The 18,221-nt window shown below is 38.5% G+C and overlaps 1 non-coding gene across 1 annotated transcript; it reads left to right on the top strand.

The window, feature by feature from the left end:
* Positions 1-1,257: 1,257 nt before the first annotated feature.
* LOC120105180 (small nucleolar RNA R71) lies at positions 1,258-1,366 on the top strand. Its single transcript, XR_005507556.2, has one exon. It is a non-coding gene; the product is annotated as a small nucleolar RNA R71 (small nucleolar RNA).
* Positions 1,367-18,221: the final 16,855 nt, after the last annotated feature.

Raw genomic sequence — 18,221 nt, forward strand, 5'->3', positions numbered from 1 at the left:
TATCCTAAAGTCGCCTATGATGCATGAGATGGTTGGGCAACCTGGATCTTTATATTTAGGAAGAATGTTGTGCTGCAAAATAGCACTCACATTTTTAGTTAAAAATGCCTTCTTCTTAACATTTAATCGGCGCTTAACAGTACACAAGTCCTTCAAAAATTTGGCATATGAGGGTACTTGTTTGATTGCATCAAGAAGAGGTATATTGATTTTTACTTGTTTAAAAAGCTCAAGAATTTCAGAGTTAGGTTCGAGCTTTTGCAACGGTTTTAACCGTTGTGGAAAAGGACATTCAACTTTCTTAGTAGAAGTTGGGACCTCAACTTCTTCTTTGTCCCTTTCATCAACTTTGGGAGCATCAGAATTAGAAGTGACTTGCGATCTCAACTGGACAATTTGATCAATGACTTTCCCATTACGCAAAGTCATGATGCTCTTTGCATGCTCTGCATGCGAACTAGAAGGAGCCGTATTATTACTACCGTGCATTTGTGGGTTAGGTTGGGGTTGAGCTGGAAGCTTACCCTTCTCTTGGGTACTTAGGACGGTAGTCAACATTGACAATTGGTTCCTTATGTCTTCAAAATTTCGAGTATTTTGAGCATTGATATTAGCTTGACCTTGTAGAAAAGTTTGTATGGATTGCAATGTATCCTCGATATTTGGCTTTTGAGAAGGTGATGGTGCATAAGGAGGATGTGCAGGTGGAGGAGCTGAATGGTGTGACTGTTGAGGATGATCGTTTCTCCACCTAAAGTTTGGATGATTCTTCCAACCAGGGTTATAGGTATTCGAGTATGGATCGTTATAAGGCTTTTGGTAGGAGTCCATAGCATTTGCTTGATCGTGCAAGACTTCTTTGAATGCCGGTATGGTGGGACAATCTGTAGTAGTATGACCCGACATATCGCAGATACTACAACACTCGTTTCTAAGCTCTATAGTCTTGATAGGCTCAACCTTCCTAAGCTCAATTTCTTCTACCTTCCTAGTGAGGCTGCCATTTTAGCATGAAGATCATCCTCAGTTCTGAGGTTGTAAAGGCCTCCCTGTACAGAGCTAGTAGGCTTAGGTAAAGATTTGGTATTTCTATCCCCGTTATCCCAAAGTTGGGCAGTCTCAGCAAGGGAATCCAAATACTCCCATGCCTCATCAGGTTGTTTTTCTAAGAATCTACCATTGCACATGGTCTCTACAAACTGTTTCAACTGTGGAGATAAACCTTCATAAAAGAAGCTAATGGTTCTCCAAGTTTCGAATCCGTGATGAGGGCATGAGAGAAGAAGGTCTTTAAATCTTTCCCAACATTCATAAACTGTTTCATTATCTTTTTGTTGAAAATTGCTAATATGTCTTTTTAAAAAGTTGGTCCTTTGTGTGGGAAAGAACTTCTTCAAAAATTCTCTCTGCATATCTTGCCAATTTCTTATTGATCTAGGTCGCAAAGAGTTTAGCCATGTTTTGGCCTTATCCTTTAGAGAGAAAGGGAACAATGTCAACTTGAGGACATCCTCGGTGACATTTGGCACTCTAAATGTAATGCTCAATTCTTCAAAATCCTTTAAATGAAGATACGGACTTTCGGACTCTAACCCGTGGAACTTGGGCAGCAATTGAATTACCCCGAGTTTGATGTCAAAATGTCCTACATTATCAGGAAAAATTATGCATGAAGGCTGACTAGTCCTAGCCGGTTGTAGGTATTGTCTTAGAGTCATAACATGGGGTTCTCGTTCTCGATTGTAGTGACTCCCCGCATCTTCATTTAGATCAGCCATCTCACAAGGTGTGAGATATTGAGAAGGAATTTCAGGGGTATGTCCTAAGGGATGATCTAACGTTGTACGACTTAATCGACCGGTGTCGTCCCTATTCCACTTTAGCATGCAAAATATTTCCCTCTCTTTTTTTTCTTTTTTTTTTTAAAAAAATATAAATACCAACTAAAGATACCCTAAAACGACACCCTAAAATAAAAATCTATTCACAATCAAAAATGCAACAAAACATTATACCTCAATTTCTAATATTTTTTTTAAATTTCTAGACAGCTCCTAACTGGTTTGAAGAGGACACCTAAGCCTCCAATCCGATCTAATGAACCGAGTTGACCAGGTAAGCTCCCAGGTAAGTGGAGGGGTCACGATGTGTTCGCAAAGGTCCCACTTAAAACCCACTTGCCTCGAACAGATGAACTGTCTCCCTTATAGGGACAAAGCTTGCCTAGACATCAACTAAGCCACAGAGCGAAATTGGTGCAACTTTCGGTGGTCTTCGTCCTATTGAGCTCGAATGTCCTTAGGGGCCAACGTCTAGTTGATTTTAGTTAAGCTTGGGACATTTATGCACTGGGGTGATTTTTGGGCTAAGGACGAGTGATGAAATCCCGACCTTATCTTTTTAAATGGGTTCAGCCCTTAGAATATTTTATGCTGATGCCTTATACTATATGCAACAATCAAGAGATTTTTTTTTTTTAAATATTTTATGGCATGACATTAAATTTCATTGAATAGGTGATCAAGCAAATTATTTCTTTCTTTTTTTTTTAAATTTTATGAGTTGAAGTCTGAAATTTGAAATTTGAATTCTGAAATTTGAAATTTAAAATTTTAAGTTTTCCCTCTCTTTTTTTTTATTAAATAATCACCCTTGATCTTTTCTTAAAGTTTTTTTTTTTAAATTTTTAATTAGCAACAAGGGTTAATGAGATATGATAACAATAAAATTCTGATTCTAAAAAAAAAAATAAATGCAGAAAATTTAAAGTAGAAAGCAGCAAGGTTTCGTATTAATCTGATGGTCTTAAAAATGTCAGAATGTCAATCAGACCGTTCAGATTATCTAGCAATGTGTCTTACACTAGCTGACCAAATTTGAGTCAAATCAGACGGCTAATTTATATGATATCAGAGTTTGATGCAAACTGTGCAGGGAATTAAAAATAGTAGTAAAGATGCAAATTTTTTTTTTTTCAAAAGAAAAATACTAACTACTAAGGTAAAAATTAAATCTAAAATTATACTAATAACTCAGCCGTTCCTCGGCAACGGCGCCAAAAACTTAGTGCTAAAATAAAACTGTTCTCCCAAGTGCAGGAGAATCGCACAAGTAGTATAATTCGGAAGTCCGAGGTCGATTCCTCAGGGAACGATCTATGGATTATTAGCGTAATCTTTCGATGTAATTTTTAGTCGATCTTTAGAAATTAAAAGCAGAGAATAATATGTGATTAAACAACGTTCAAGAATATAGAGAAAGCTAGGGATCCGGAATCTTCCTTGACAATATTACTTTCAACAAATAAACTCGGCGATTCTTGATTAAGGATTAATAAGATGGGGTAGTTCTAATCATGGAGTATACAATCTGAAAACATGAATTAAATATCCAAGTATTTATCGTGCCGTTACGTCTACGACAAATCAAGCATCGAAATAATCCATGCATCAATATATATAAACCATGCAAGATCTATCTAATAAATAAATATGCAAGAACCCAAAACATACCAATGGATATAAAACAATTAGAATTAAAGTTTAGAGTGTACTTGATGAAAGCAACATGACAAGGGTTCATCCATCACCCTTTGCCAAAGAAATTAGCGAGCCATTACAAACATCAGCCTCTCTCCCTTTTCTCTCTCTCTATTTTTTTCTTTCTTCTTTTTATTTTCGGAAACAGGGCATACCCTGTTTCCTTTCTTTCTCACTTTCTCTCCTCTGTTTTTTTCTTTTTCTTTCCACTGCAGCCGCCCGCCTCCTTTCTTCCTCCTGTTTTTTTTTTCTTCAAATCGGGGCTCCCTTCTTTCGGATCAAAGGCCTCCTCATATAGATCCCCAGAGCCCATGGAATCGATGATTGCCCTGATCGCGCGTGGGGAGGAGCGGACGGCAAGGATCGTGCGTTGCGGACGATGGGCTGATGCTGGTGCGGACGATGCGCGGACGTTGCGACGCTTCACCGGATGCTGGTGGTGCCGAGCCGCTCACGAATGGCTGGAATGGAGGAAGAATCGGGCGCTGATCTCGGCTGGGAGGTGAAGCGGACAGACGCCATGGATTACGGCTGGGAAGAAGGCTGAGAAGGCTGGGAAAGAAGATGATGCGGGAGAATCGTGGAAGGCTGCAGGGGGCGCTGATCTCGGCTGGAAGGACGGGATCAATGGCGCTTTGGGTGTTCTGGGATGAGACGCGGCAGATGGCTGGGATCGATTGGTGCCTGGGAGCCGATCGCGGTAGCTGGAGCTGGAGGGTGAGAGGACGGCTGCGGGATTGAAGCTTGGAATGCAGTGAAGACGGGGTGCTGGGAAGTGATCGCAGGAGGAGGCTTTGATCACGGTTGCTGCGACGTTGGAGCTGAAACGGGTCCGGAAGAAGGGGATCACGGGCTCGGAAGCTGTGGAGATGATCGCGGACTGTTGGGGAGGTCGCCGAGATGGTCATGAATGGCTGCAGGCGAGATCAACGGGATGCTGGGGGTTTCACGGGTGGCTGGGAGAAGCGTGAGATGGGCGCAGGTCACGGATCGCGATCTCCTCCGGACGGCGGCTGGGAAGCTTCACGGGCTGCAAGGATGGGAGAGTTGATCGCTTGCCAAAAGGGTGGATGGCTGTGATCGTTCCCTTTGAATGGTCACCAAGTGTTGCTCCAGTGTGATTAGGCTTGGCTGCTACTGTGGTTGTGAGCTTGATGAATGATAGGTTTGACCAAGCCATAGTGAGATTGGGTGCGTATGATTTGGGGCTATGCATCTTTCTGAACCCAATTATACCAAATGTGCATTTTATTTCTGATTTGTGCCAAATAAAAAAATATGAAATTAATGTAGCTCTTTTATCATTATTTGTTGGAAATAATATTAATTTAAGCTGTGTGTAGATCGCACTTTTGTGCTCTCATCAATGAACAAGCTTTCATACTTATTATTGAAGAGAGGTTAGATTTCCATTCGTGCTTTTCTTGAATATCATTCATGGTACTTCTTGAATCAACTTGAGAAAGATTCCACCTACACTTAATTTGAAAACTATCTTTGGAATCACATTCGATATGTTCTGCTCCGAAATTGGCTCTGATCTATGCCCATTAATCTTATTCTAATATTATTGCCTTGAGTTATATGATTCATATTCTTGCAATAATTTGACATGCAAATCAGAGTACAATAAGAAATATTTGAGTATTCTTATCTTTGTGCTTAATGTTTCACTATCTTTTTGATGTTGTCAAAAAGGGGGAGAAATATCTAAGTATATGCTCATAATGCTTTATGTGTTGATTATGTTAAGTTGATTAAATCTAAAGCATTATCATGAAGTATATGTTAAAGATATATATTTTCTACTTCAAACAACTTAGCTATGCATTACTTCTAGAACACAATATATTTTATATTGCATATACTCCAAGTTTTGTCATCATCAAAAAGGGGGAGACTGATGACCCAAAGATCGATTTAAAGATTGATTTTGATGATCACAAAATCTTGAAGTATAAATACTAATGTTTGTGTTGCAAGGAGAAAGATATTTATTTTGCAAGGAACATAGCAAGTTGGAAGAACACAAGAAGGCCTCCAAAGCTCTCAAGAAAAGTTGGAAGAAAGCTACAATTTATTGGCCCAAGTTTCAAGTTCAAAGGATTCAAGTTGGAGGAGCAAATTCAAAGAAAAATTCAAAAGAATAATCCTCGAGTCGACTCCTGAAGAATTCGAGTCGACTCCGATGCTTGTCGAGTCGACTCTAGAGTAGAACCAGTCGACTCCAGGGAGTAACAGACGAAAAGACAGAGAAGCTATTTTGGACCCTGAGAGCCGAGTCGACTCCTGAAGAACTCGAGTCGACTCCGATGGCTGGCAAGTCAACTCCTAAGGAAAACAAGGCAAAAGTCAGAGAGCAAATTTCGGACACTGTGAGCCGAGTCGACTCCCGCTAGGTCCGAGTCGACTCCAAGACAGCGCAACCCCAAAGACAGAAGACGGTATTTTCGTCTCTGAGAGGCGAGTCGACTCCAAGACAGTTCGAGTCGACTCCAAGGCAGCGCGACCCCAAAATACAGAGGATTAGTTTTCGGGCTCTGAGAGCTGAGTCGACTCCAAGAGAATCCGAGTCGACTCGAGGAAGAAAATCAGAAAATATGTCCTCTGGATTTCTGAGAATGAGCCGACCCCCAAGTGCCCGAGTCGTCTCCAGAAAAGCACGAGTCGACTCCTGCAACAGGCGAGTCGACTCCAGATCGCGCGAGTCGACTCCGATCCCAACGGAAACTTTGTCAGGAGTTGCAGACTGTGCACAACGGCTCTATTTTTGTCTCTAACGGCTAGATTTTTGTTTCCACTCCCTCTAAAGCTATAAAATCAAGAGGAGAGCTAGGGAAGAGGGTATGGAAGTGGGAGAGAACATTTAGAGAAGAGATCTCAAAGAGATTACAAGGGAAATCCTCCATAAGCACAAAAGGGCCATCCAAAGCGAAATAGAGAGAAGAAGAGCATCCAAGTGAATCCCAAAGCTTCCTCTCCATCCGTGTGCTGCCTCGGTGATCCTCTACTTCGTGCCAAATCAGAAGAGGGTCAAGTAAAGAAGAAGCCGAGCTCCTTCATCTTCAAAACTCGTTTGAGGACTTCTCTTTACTCTATCTGTTTATATTGTTACATTTGCTTGTTTAAGAAGCTTTGATTTGTTTTAACCTTTGTTTTAATATCTTGTAACTTGATTCAATCAAGGGATTGAATCAAGGGGTTAAGGTTTGTTGGTGAGCCAAAGGAAAAACCAATGGTGTTAGGTTGTGGTTGGTGAGCCTTTGGGAAAACCAACTGGGTTGATTGTGAACCCGAAAAACAATCGTTGTAAGGTTGTGGTTGGTGAGCCTGTGGGAAAACCAACTGGGTTTGATTGTGAATCCGGAAAAACAATCGGTTGGTTCTAGTCGGTGAGCCTGTGAAAACCGACCGAGTTCGTTGTTATCTCGCAAAACAACAAGTTGGGTTGTGAGCTTGTAAAACAACCGGCTGTAATCTGTAGGATTATAGTGAAATTCCCAAAAGGTCTTGGGGAGTGGATGTAGGTGCTGGGGTGCACCGAACCACTATATGTTTGTTGTGTTTGTAATGCCTCTTGTCATTGTCTAACTTACTCACTTACTTACTTAGATAAATTGCTTGCTTAACTCTTATCCGCGCATCCTTTAGTTGCAAGCATATTCAATCAAGTCACATTCTATACATCAAACTGTTGCTAAGTTTAAATTTCACTGTGCATCTATACAACTCAGCATAATTAATTGAAAAGTTTTAGAAGTAGTCTAAAAGTTTTAAAAGACCCAATTCACCCCCCCTCTTGGGTTGTATCTACTGGGCAACAGACTCTATATGCCCTACTTGATGTAAAGTACCCCAAAAAGATACCTTCATCATATTTGGAATTAAATTTTTCTAGATTATCTTTGCCATTATTATTAATAAAACACCTACAACCAAAAACATGAAAATAGTTTACTTTGGGCTTTATATCTCTCCAAATTTCATAAGGTGTTTTCTTTATAATTGGTCTCAATAAAACTCTATTTAGTATATAACATGATGTGTTAATAGCCTCACCCCAAAAATACTTTGGGAGATCACTTTCACATAATATGGTCCTAGCCATTTCTTCTAAGGTTATATTTTTTCTTTCAACCACCTCATTTTGTTGTGGAGTCCTAGGAGCAGAAAAATTATGAGTTATCCTCTTTTTACTACAAAATTTTTCAAGTAGATGATTTTCAAATTCCGTTCCATGATCACTTCTAATAGCTATAACTGAAGCATTTCTTGCATTAGTTACTTCCTTATAGAATTTCTTAAATACTGAAAATGCTTCATCTTTATGAGCTAAAAACATGACCTATGTATATCTAGAAAAATCATCTGCAATGACAAGACCATACTTATTTCTACCAAAGCTTGTGGTCCTAGTTGGTCCAAAAAGATCCATGTGAAGTAGCTCAAGGGGTCTAGTAGTAGAGACATAATTTATAGATTTAAAAAAGCTTCTAGATTGTTTGCCAAATTGACACGCTCTACAAATTTTATTTTTCTCAAATTTTAGCTTTGGCAAACCAATCATAGAATCCCTTTTAACTAATTTAGATAGTGTATCCATATTTGCATGACCTAATTTACGGTGCCATAACCAACTTGCATCATTGACCTTAGTATCACTAGCTACTAAGCAGCGGCTATTTTTGGCAAGATCTTCAAGATCTACTACATAAACATTACCACGTCTTAGTTCTTTTAACACTAAGTTATTGTCAATTGAGTTGGTTATGATGCATAAAGATGGCTTAAACAGAACATCAAAACCTCTATCATATAATTGACTAACGCTAAGTAAGTTATGCTTAAGACCATCTACAAACCGAATATTATCAACAAAGGTTGAAGGTGTGATTTTATTTTACCGATACCAATGATGTGACCTTGGTTATTGTCTCCAAAAGTCACCGCACCTTCTTTTTTAGACTCTAGGATGAAGAATTGCTCCTTGTCACCCGTCATGTGTCTTGAGTAGCCATTATCCAAGTACCAACAGTGTTTATTGAGCTTGGCTGCAAGACACTCCTACACAAAGAAATCATACAATCTTAGGTACCCAAGTTTTCTTGGGTCCTTCAAGGTTAGTTATGTTGGTTCCTTTTGAAACCCAAATCTTTTTAATCATTCTTTTAGCTTCTATTTTTCTATGGTTACATATATTAGCTTTATGTCCTACTCTACCACAACAAAAATAAGTTACATTTTTAGTTTTACTTTTACCGGCTTTTACAAAGAAGTTTTTGAGAAATTTTTATTTGTTCTTGGGCTTATACCCTAACTCGGCTCTATTAAACACAGCTCTTTGACTATTAAGGATCATATCAAGTTTTTCAGAGCTATAGGTAAACTTCTCAACAATAGGTTTATATTTTTCAAGTTCTTTTGTTAAGTTTAGTTTTTCTGTTTTTAGTAAGTTTAAATTTTTTATAAAATTATCTTTTAGAGTTTGATTGCTGTTCTTAAGTTCTGAAATTTTCTTAGTCTTTCTTTATCTTTAATTAAAGTATCAGTTTTTTGAGTTAGCAATTGGTTGCTTGTTTTAAGTTCTAAGTTTTCTTTTACGATAGAGTCCTTATCCTTAATTAATTTATCATTTTTTTGAACGTAGGATTGATTAGTTAGTTTCAATTCTTTGTTTTTAAGGTTTATTGACCTATATTCATCCATTAATTCATTAAAGGCATCATACAATTCTTCAAAGGTAAAATCTAAATGTGTTTCAGATGTTACCTCATTTTCGTTTGCCATAAAGTAGAAATTGGCATTTTTCTCTTATTCCTCTTTCGATGATGATGATGATTTATCGGAGTCAGTCCAGGTGGTGACAAGAGCTTTCTTCTTCTTGTACTTGTTGCCCTTCTTCAGCAAGGGGTAGTCGGCTCTGAAATGACCGGACTTCTTGCATTCATAGCATCCGGTTTCCTCACTTTCCTTTTTCTTACCTTTATCCTTATAGAAGGAACTCGAGGGAACTCTCTTCTTATGGAAGGGCTTCTTTCTATTGATGAATTTTCTGAATTTTTGCACAAGAAGAACTTCTTCTTCATCTTCCTCATTGTCTTCTTTTTCACTGCTGCTATTGCAAGAAGGATCCTTGTTAAAAGAAGTAGACTTGAGGGCAATTACCTTTTTTTTATGGGAGCACTCTTCTTCGCTGTGTTGTTTCATTGTGAGCTCATGTGTCATTAGTGGTCCAAGAAGCTCCTCGAGTGGCAGCTTGTTTAAGTTTTTTGCTTCTTGGATTGCCGTGACCTTGGCTTTCCATGACCTTGGTAAAGAGCGAAGAATTTTTCTGACAAGATCACTGTTAGTATAACTTTTGCCAAGGCTTTTTAAGCCGTTGACAATATCAGTAAATCTTGTGAACATGCAAGAAATGGTTTCATTAGACTCCATTTTAAATAGTTCATATTTATGAACTAGCATGTTAATTTTAGATTCTTTGACTTGATTTGTGCCCTCGTGAGTCACTTTAAGTCTATCCCATATCTCTTTTGCAGAATTACAAGTAGAGATCCTATTGAATTCATTAGGATCCAAGGCATAATAAAGAACATTCATTGCTTTGGCATTTAGTTGTGCATTCCTTCTATCATTATCATCCCAATCTTTTTCAAGCTTGGGTATAGCAATGTTATCAACATAGATAGAAGGAATATGTGGTCCATTAATTATAATGCTCCAAATATCATAATCATAAGCTTGGATAAATATCCTCATTCTAGCCTTCCAATAGGTATAGTTAGCTCCATTGAACAATGGAGACCAATTGGTGGATTGCCCCTCACTAAAGAAAGATCCAAAAGGGATTGTCATCTTAATCTTTAACTCTTTTTAAGAATTGGAACACCAATCGATATAAGAGCACCTGCTCTGATACCACGTGTTGCCCAAGGAGATAACCCAAAAGGGGGGGGGGGGGGTGAATTGGATTTTAATTAAATCTTGACCAATTAAAAATATAATGAGTAATTAACTAAATCGATTGCAAGCAAATTAGTTAGTTTACTAGATGCAGTGAGTGGAGAGAGAGAAAGAGACAACAATCAATACAAACACAGAAAAGTTTATAGTGGTTCAGAGCCAACTCTTGCTCCTACGTCCACTTCCCAAGCCGCACTTGAGTGTTCACTATAATTCTTAGGATTGCAACCGGTTGTTTTACAAGCTCATAACCCAACTTGTTGTTTTCACGAGATCACAACGAACTCGATCGGTTTTCACAGGTTCACCGACTAGAACCATCCGATTGTTTTTCCGAATTCACAATCAAACCCAGTTGGTTTTTCCTGGTTCACCAACCACAACCTTATACCATTGGTTTTATCTTTGGCTCACCAACAAACCTTACAACCCTTAATTCAATCCCCTGATTGAATCAAGTAAGACAAACAAAGTTTGGGAGTTCACAAAGAAAGCTTCTAAAAAAAAAAGTGTGAGAACAATATCAGCAAAGTAAAGTTAGAAGCTCTCAAACAGATTTTAGATGGAAAAGTAGGGGCTTCTCAATTTCTGAGTCTTCTCTTGAATGTGCCGAATGATGGAGGACGGTAGTAGAGCCTTGAATGCTAAGGAAGCACTTTCAGATTTGAGTTGAATGCACTTCTTCCTTCTTTTTCTTGGATTTACTCAACGAAAACTCTTGATGGTTGAAAATGCTTTAATGCTTAGATGGAATAGCTCTCTTGCTGTCTACTACTGTTCACTCTAGCTATTTAAGTGGTTCCATTCGAAAACTAGCCGTTAGAGAGTGATTTGGAGCCATTCTGTCCAGTCTGCACATTCTGACAATATATCTGTTGGGATCGGAGTCGAATCATGCGATCTGTAGTCGATTCAGTTGTTGCTGGAGTCGACTCATGTTTTACTGGAGACGACTTGCCCGTTGTTCAGGATTTGAATTAAAGTGCTTGTCCCGTCCTGGAGTCGACTCGGACCAAACTTCGAGTCGACTCGCCAACACCTGGAGATGACTCGGGCACTAGGAGTCAGCTCGTTTTCAGGGTTCCAGAAACCCATCTTTCTATTTTTCTTCCTCGAGTCGACTCGGATATTCTTGGAGTCGACTCGACTCTCTTGAGAGGTGACTCGAGATCTTCGGGAGACGACTCGTTCTCAGAGTCCGAAAAACCGATTCTCTATCTATTGAACTGATCTGCCTCGGAGTCGACTCGCGCTTTGTTGGAGTCGACTCGGCTGACTTGGGGGTCGACTCTGGAACTCTTGGAGTCGACTCATTCATAGGATTTTCGAGATTGGTTCTCTGCCTTTCAGACTGCTTTCCTCTGGGAGTCGACTCGGACATAACTAGGATTTGACTCGCCAAACGTCGGAATCGACTCGTAACCTTCTGGAGTCGACTCGGTAACAGGGTCTAAAATCCATCGTTCTGTCTTTCTGTCTGTTACCCTTTGGAGTCGACCCGGAACCATCGGGAATTAACTCGGCAAGCATCGGAGTCGACTCAAAATCTTTTGGAGTCGACTCGCTGACAGGGTTTGAAACTCTTCTTTCTGTCTTTCTGTCAGTTCTCAGTCGGAGTCGACTCGAGCTTGTGCCAGAACCTTTAAACTACTCGAAGTTGACTCGTAATCTTCCGGAGTCGACTCGGGATGCAGACTTTGGTTCAAATTGAGTCAATACTTATCCAAATTACTTTGAACCAAAGCTTAAGGCACTTAACTAGAAATTCACACATATTTGCCTGAAACACTAGATTGAATTCATTAGTACAACATAAAATATACTCAAATGTTTTGAGCTCATCAAAATCAAATAGGGATTTACTCAATTACTCCATAGGTGATATTAGAGCTTAGGTTTAAGATCACTAGGGATCGTGATTGAAAAAGTCATATCAAAGCTTAGTTTTTAGGATCCTTATGGTTCGTCGGAAAGTTTAAGAGTTGGGTAGAAATTAGACAAAAAGACAGATATCGTTGCTTGCTTTTGTTATTGATTTTTGTTATCTTACTTGAATCTTATTTGTGACGCTTATTTTATTTTTATTGAAATCAAAATGCAACCTAATTATGCTCATCGCCAAAGAATGAATAAACTATTTTGGAAGTTTTCTCGATGGAGCAATTTGTATTTCAGGTTATGATTAAACTGGATTTTGATTAAATTAAGTGAAAGAGTATTAGCTATGGAATATTATCGTGCAATGTAATTATTTTAAAAGTTTAACTTGATATTGGGTACTGTGGATATTACTTCTAGTTTGAAATTAGTTATTTTCGTGGCAAGTTGAGGTTCATTCATAAGAAGTTGTTTAATATTTGAACTAGGAAAGATCTTATGATATTCATTGAAATATTCTTCGAGGTTAAAATTTGTATGACAATCATGTATAAAACTGTGATATAGAAGAAAAACATATTTGATGATGAAATTCAAGAATTTTTTCTTTGTTTTACTTGGAATTTGAAATTTTAGATATTTCCAACTTACAATCCATATTGGTATTTTGTTCGGAAGTAATTTCATAAATTATGAGAAAGTGTGGGGGTTTGAACTTATTTTAAGTTGGTCAACAATATTAACTCTGTGATTTGGAAATATTTTCTGGTTTTTCTTGTTAAGAAGAATTTCATTGTCGAAGGAAAGAATAGTATTTTTTACTAATATGGATACCATTATGTCATTAGTAGGTTCTCTTATCTTCTGTAAAAAATAAAAAAAACCATCATGTTATGGATGCAATTTAGAATTGGGGGATATGGAAAATTTAGTTGTCTTGAGAATGGAAAGAAGATAGCTAAAAGAGAAAGGGAGTCCATTACTAAAAGGATGAAATAGTTAATAAATTTATGATGCTTTGAGTAGATCCTCTAAGTTAAGGTAAACTAGTCTTTTTATTTTAGATAGTCTAGTAGATTTAAAATATCATGTATGTTTGCAATATTGAAAATAAAAAAAAAAATGTTTCTTATTGAAGGAATTGATCTCAATGTAAAATCATAAAAACTTATATCTTGGTAGAATTTATTGTAAATCTTTGAACCGGATTATTAGATTTTGGTGAGTTAAATATATATAAATCAAAGCCATAAGTTGATCATGGATTTTGTATCACCATAGGAGCAATGCTAGTGGAATTTTATGAGTAAGTTAATCTGGAATTTTTCATCAGAGCGTAGAATTAAAATTTTTAAAAGAGAGATCAATATCAAATTGTATAATGGAATTGTCAAAGGGAATCTAGAGTTGGCTTAGTTCAAATTAGATCTAGAATATGATTACTTGATCATATAATAGTACAAATATGGCAATTATAACAAGGGTTAATCATGATCTAGCATGCTTGGAAAGTAAGGATAAAATTTTCTTGGATACTACTAAAAAAATGATGATGATCTGGGATCATTAAGGATTTTTGGAGAATATTGATCCAAGTTGCACACCGAAAGTATGGTGGACTGAGTCATTTCAAACTGGTCAAAAATATTGACTACATTTTGTAATATGTTATGATGGAAGACTAAATTTTTCAATAAAGAAGGCTTTTGTTAATAAGAAAAGGTGAATACTGTTGATTCTCAGGTTAATCATGATATGACTATGTTATCTCTCTAATAAATTTTCAGTTATTGATATGCTAAAGAAAATTTTTAGCATTTCATGACTAGGGTGAGTTGATCATTGATTAAATATGATTTAAATTTTAAAGAAACCAGATAAGTCATGTGTTAATTGTTCCCTCTTTATGATTTATAAATTTAACCTAAATTTAAGGCCTTATGACATATCGAATTACAGTATCAATATTTTGTTTTCTCATACTTGCTCTTGTGAGTTAATGCCAATCATTTTTAAGATGGACTGTTGTTGTTTAATGACCATCATTATATTTTATTTTGTGAATCACATTCCTAGACATATGATGATTTGACTCTAATTAAGGTTGGTCATTATCTTTAGTGGATTAGCACCCTACCATAATATGTGTATCAAATCCATTTTATTTCAAGTTCTATCCCAAATACAATTAATGTTAATCAATCTGGTTGTGAATTGATCCCAATCCAATCTGGAGTAAACTTACATCAAGATAATAATTTCAATCTTAAATTTTAGTTAGTCATTTCTTTAGTGCTAATCATGCTAGTTCATGATTGATTGAAAGTTATCTACCACACTGATTTTGATCGAGGAGAATGAGTTTGGATTTATGCTATACAATGGACCGAAAATCTCTAAATATGGAAGGACTAGATTCTTAAAATTTCGAGAAAGAAATTTTTTGAAGGGGGGAGAATATAAGAATAGGGCCTAAATGGGTTGAAGTCGGCAAGCTCAGCCACTCCAGCCCTTTGCCTAAAAGAGAAACAGAATAGAGTATCAAGATCGTGATCCCTGCTTCGCCTTCCTCGGGCGAGATGGGGCGGAGGTGCGGCGACCGTTCCGCAGCAACCCCGCAACCACTAGGAAGGGCCGCTGTTTGCACTCAACTGTCACGAGAATCGTGGTGGTAAATGAGCCGACCTCCTTCCAAAAATCCACTATAAAAACCCCTTGTTCTTCTGCTATTGATCCACCACCGAGTCTTCTCCTCCCTCTCCTCCATCCTTCTCCTCCTTCTCTGGTGGCCAGTGTGCCACCCCGGCCAAGCACCACCACTCGAGTGCACTCTTTTCTTTGATTTCTCCTTGTTTCGAGGTCTACTTCATCACTGGAAGCTCCGCCATTGCCACCGCTTAACCGCCGAAGAAACCACCCTCGGCTGAGATCCTTCCTCTTTGCCACTCGCCGGTAAGCTCTCCTTTTCCTTATTATTCTGTTCTTAGATAATCTATTTTGGACTAAACCGAGAATGCTCTTGGTCCTCCACCATCGGTCATCTCCCACTTCCACCGGCAGCCACCACAGTCGCTGCCATCTCCATCGCCGGCTCCACCATGCCAGACCTCCGACCACCCAAGCCCACCACCACCGGACCTTCCAGAATCATCTCCCTCTCTTCCTTCTCTTCCCTCTTCCTCCTTATTTTCTTAATGGGTTGAAGGATGTCTATTGGGCCGTGTCCACCACATTTTGGGCCAAGTGGAAAAAAATGATGAAGAATCCCTATTCATCACTGTGGGCCGTGTCCATGTTAGGCCCAGTTCATTCATTTTAGGCTCTGTTGGGCCGTGCCGATTGTGGGCCAAATTTGGGCCCACTTCAGTCATGTTGGACCCTGTTGGGTCATGCCCATTGTGGGCCAAACTTGGGCTCAGTTCAGATATTTTGGGCCCTGTTTGGCCGTGCCCATTGTGGGCCAATTTTGGGCCCAATTCAATCATTTTTGGGTCGTATTGGGTCGTGCCCATTATGGGCCAAATTTGGGCCTAGTCAGTCATTTTGGTCCCTATTAGGTCGTCCCATTTTGGGCCAAATTTGGGCCCACTATAGTCATTTTGGGCTCTGTTGGGTTGTGTCCATTGTGGGCCGAGCTCGGGCCCTGTTCATCATGTCGGGCCGTGACCATTAAGGGCCAAGCTCAGGCCCTATTCACCCCGTTGGGCCGTATCCATTGTGGGCCGAGTTCGGGCTCCGTTTATCCTGTTGGGCCATGTCTATTGTGGGTCGTATACCTTTTGGGCCCTGTTGGGCTCTGTACACCATGTTGGGCCGCATTAATCGTGGGTCTAGTTCGAGCCTTATTGATTCTATTGGGTTGTGTCTATTGTAGGTCATATACCTTTTGGGCTCTGTTCCATGTCCATTGTGGGTCATGTTTGGGCCTTCTTCACACCGTTGAGGCTGTATTTATTTTGGACCCTGTTCACCTATTGTGAGTCGTATTCATTTTGGGTCGTGATCAATCATTTTGAGGCCTACTCATCTATTGTGGATCGTATTCCTTTTGGGCTCTGTTTATCTATTGTGGGCCAAGTCTGTTCATCTTGGACCAGATACATTGATTGATCCAGGTCGACCCAGGCCAAATATCTCTTTTTCAATTTTGGTCAAACCGGACTGAATAGGCCAAGCCTCTGATTGGTCCTAACGAAGTGGATCAAGCCCAAAAGCTCAAGTAGCCTTAGATCGTGTATCTCTTTTTCTCTCTAAGCAAACCCACATCTTAACTAGATCTAAACCTTTCCTCTAATGGTCAATCCGAACCACTCGGACCGAGCCCAAGACCAAGATCAGACCAAATCCAAACCAGAGCTAAGATTCTCTCTCCTCTCCTTTTTTCTCTCTAGACATGCTCTGGGATCCTAATGTATGCCCTATTTTTTTGTTGCTCGGATCCAAGTTGACCCAATTTAGAGACTCCGAACTGCCCCGGTACCCGGGTGGTAGACCAGCTATCACTTCAGCCCCAGCTAGATTTGACCACTTTTGATCATTATCTGACTCATTAAATTCTCCTAGCTCGGACTGACCTGAGCAGTCGGGCACTATCACCCAACCAACCTCTAAAATAATATTACAATTAATAATATTTTAATGATATTCAACAAGTGTATCTGACACGTTTGTCTGAAATGGAATTTAAAGCAAAAAAGGGTAAGTAATCTAATGCTTCAAAGTGTATTGTTCAAATTATTTGGTAAAGTAATAATTAGTGGATTAAACTTTTATATATGTACTTAGCTAAACAGGTCAGGCATGTTAATAATCATTTTAAATTATGTTATATATTATGAAATCTAAAAAATATGACTGGGCAAATTATAAAAAATCTATTTTGTATTTATCTATTCTAAATATGGCTATGATCTGTTCTGGCCCTGCCAATGAAGATTATTCGTTGGTCCTGTCGACTTATAATTTATAAAAAATAGGTTTCAACACCACACCACCGGTGAATAGAATAGTGGTATTTAGACACCGTTGCCACTGGTGGTTAATAATAGTGGATTTGACATTTTGTGCAACCCATGCCACTATGTTACGTGGCCATAGCCTACTGATGTTGGGATCCTAGTATCAGTTTTTATGAAAGTACTTAATAAATTTCAAAAGAAAAATATGTGTTTTTGTGATTTATTTTTCAGTCATTATTTTGTGATTTAATTAAATATCTCGCATGTTTTGACCCCACTCTAGGGTATTATGTTGCTTTTTGGGCTAGTGTAACTCATTATCATATTTTTTCTATTTTTCAGATTCAGAGGCATGATCGCACAGGACTGGGGTGTGCACTAGATTTTTTGAAGATTCTTTAATTATTGGCATTTTAGTTAGATTAGTTAGATTATTTGATTTATGTAAGCACATGTTATTCTGAAACTATTGTAAGAACTATTTCAATAAATTAATGCTTTAAATAAATTTTAAAGATTTGTCATTGATTTGATATGAGCAGTAGCCTTATAAGCCTGTACGGTCCACCATATAGGCATGCAGCATCTGTCGCGCTCCGGGTTTAGGGCATGACACATTCTATGACAAATTAATCTTCAGATTAATCTAATCCAAAGTATCACAGGCATTCTTTATAGTTGTGATTACAAAGTTGACCCTATTCTATGTTTCGCTCTATTAGAACTTCCCATGAAGCATCTATATGGTCATTTCAACAGAAAAATGGTATGCATCTCTATGCCATCTTTTAGGTAAGAGATCATGATTAGGCTCCATAGAGTGTTAGAACAACAAGACTAATACCTATATATTATTCCTATGTAATGTAAGATGACAAGTTTA

Source organism: Phoenix dactylifera, chromosome 5 (genome assembly GCF_051530095.1).
Source record: "Phoenix dactylifera cultivar Ajwa chromosome 5, Ajwa_hap1_PhDact_Kaust_v1.1, whole genome shotgun sequence".
Classification (NCBI taxonomy): Eukaryota; Viridiplantae; Streptophyta; class Magnoliopsida; order Arecales; family Arecaceae; genus Phoenix; species Phoenix dactylifera.